At 58.6% G+C, this 2,429-nt stretch overlaps 1 pseudogene; it reads left to right on the top strand.

Annotated features, from left to right (window-relative positions):
• Positions 1 to 859: 859 nt before the first annotated feature.
• LOC144712503 (acetolactate synthase 2, chloroplastic-like) lies at positions 860 to 2,200 on the top strand (annotated as a pseudogene).
• The last annotated feature ends 229 nt before the right edge of the window (positions 2,201 to 2,429 follow it).

Raw genomic sequence — 2,429 nt, 5'->3', positions numbered from 1 at the left:
ATGATATTCTAAAATAAATTGGAATTTCTCAAGAAAGTTACCTGAATCCTCGAGAAAATTTTACACTCCAAAAGGAAAATTACCAATCACATCATTCTGAAAATTAGTGATGTCATACCAATTGTGTGATTTCTAATGCACCAAATTGATAAGGTGATGAAGAAAATGAACAAGGCAATGCAGAAAGGTGAAAGTTATATGATCTTCAAGGGAATGAAGAAAATTCGTATACATGAGCAAGACATTGTTTTAGTGCCCTGAAAGTACAGATCATATCCAAACTGAGCAGCTAATGAAAAGGTTTTATTTTTGTTCATAAAATACAGATATTTATTTACAAGTGCTTTAATAAATCTTCTACAAATGTGTAATTTATTTCAATGAAAACCAAATTAAGTTATTTAAAATATCAGTTAACTAGAATAATAGTTAAAAATGGTTAATGTATTTATTATACATTAAAAAAGTTAACATGGGTTTTGGGAATCTTCAGGAATTAGACATGCACACCACTTTCGCACACCGCATCACCCACCGCACAGGGGTCGGTGCGGTGGGCGCCCCCTCCGGGCGTCCCTCCACCCAGTGCCCCGGCCGCGCCCCCTCCCGGCGGCCCTCCGGCCGTCCCCGCCCCCCTCCACCCCCCTGCCCATCCTCGCCCCCCTGCCCCGCCGCGTCGCCCCCCTCCTCGTCCCCCTGCCCCGCCGCGCCGCCCCCCTCCCCCCCCCCTGCCCCGCCGCGCCGGCTCCTCCCCCCCCGCCCGCCACGCCGCCCCCTCCTCCTCCCTGTCCCGCCGCGCCGCCCCCCTTCCCCCACCCCGCGCCGCCCCCCTCCTCGCCCCCGCGCCGCCGCGACGCTCCTCCTCGCCCCTGCCCCGCCGCGCCGCTCCCTCCTCCCCCTCCCCGCCGCGCCGGCCCCCCCACACCGCGCCGCCGCGCCGCCCCCCTCCTCCGCCCCTGCCCCGCCGCGCCGCCCCGTCGAAGCCCTCGAGCGCGAGGGCGTGACCGACGTCTTCGCCTACCCCGGCGGCGCCTCCATGGAGATCCACCAGGCCCTCACCCGATCCCCCGTCATCGTCAACCACCTCTTCCGCCACGAGCAAGGCGAGATCTTCGCCGCCGAGGGCTACGCCCGCTCCACCGGCCGCCCCGGCGTCTGCATCACCACCTCCGGCCCCGGCGCCACCAACCTCGTCAGCGGCCGCGCCGACGCGCTCCTCGACAGCGTCCCCCTCGTCGCCATCACCGGGCAGGTCCCCCCGGCGGATGATCGGCACCGACGCCTTCCAGGAAACCCCCATCGTGGAGGTCACCCGCTCCATCACCAAGCACAATTACCTCGTCCTCAGCGTCGACGACATCCCCCGCGTCGTCCGCGAGGCCTTCTTCCTCGCCACCTCCGGCCGCCCCGGCCCCGTGCTCATCGACCTCCCCAAGGACATCCAGCAGCAGCTCGCCATCCCCGTCTGGGACCAGCCCATGCGCCTCAACGGCTACTCTCCCGCCTCCCCAAGCCCCCCGCCCGCGCCCAATTGGAGCAGATCATCCGCCTGCTCGCCGAGTCGAAGAAGCACGTGCTCTACGTCGGCGGCGGCTGCGTCAACGCCAGCGCCGAGCTCCGCCGCTTCGTCGACCTCGCCGGCGTGCCCGTCGCCAGCACCCTGATGGGCCTCGGCGTGCACCCCACCTCGGACCGCCTCTCGCTCAAGATGCTCGGCATGCACGGCACGGTCAACGCCAATTACGCCGTCGACAAGGCCGACCTCCTCCTCGCCTTCGGCGTCCGCTTCGACGCCCACCACCCACCCCCCTCCCCCACCACCCGGCCACCTGCGCCCCCCTTTCCCCGGCCGCCCACCTCCACCCCCTCCCCCCCTTCCCACCGGCAGCCTGCGACCATCGTCGGGGGCCTCGCCTTCCTACTCGCCACCGACGACCGTGGCCCCCCCCCCCTACCCCTACCCTCTTCAACGTGCGAATAAGTGCGGTGTGCGGTGCGCTTTTGCGCACAAAAGCGCACCGCACACCTCACGGCCCAATTTGTGCGTGCGAAAATTCGCACGCTCGGTGCGAATTTTCGCACTGCACCGCACGACCATGTCTATCAGGAATTTTGGATTTTTAAAAAATAAATTAGTTAAAGGAAGGAAAACATGTTAAAAGTATGTTATAAAAAATAAATAGATGCGAATTTTTTTCTATTATGTTATACTTATTTAATATGATTTTTAGAACATTTTTATAAATGTTAAGAGAAAAAATGAATTTTAAAATTTAAAACTACCATTTATTGGTGCTCCATTAGTTCTATGTAATGGACTTCCAGAGACAAGTGACAGCATGCAGAATTGGCTGATGCCTTGGAGATCTAATCTATGGCCATTTAGGCAGCCAACCAGACCAGTTTAGGATTTTTTTTTGCCATGATTG

This window comes from Wolffia australiana, chromosome 14 (genome assembly GCF_029677425.1).
Source record: "Wolffia australiana isolate 7733 chromosome 14, ASM2967742v1".
Classification (NCBI taxonomy): domain Eukaryota; kingdom Viridiplantae; phylum Streptophyta; class Magnoliopsida; order Alismatales; family Araceae; genus Wolffia; species Wolffia australiana.
The sequence above is the reverse complement of the archived record's forward strand: the minus strand, read 5'-3'. Positions and strand labels throughout refer to the sequence as shown.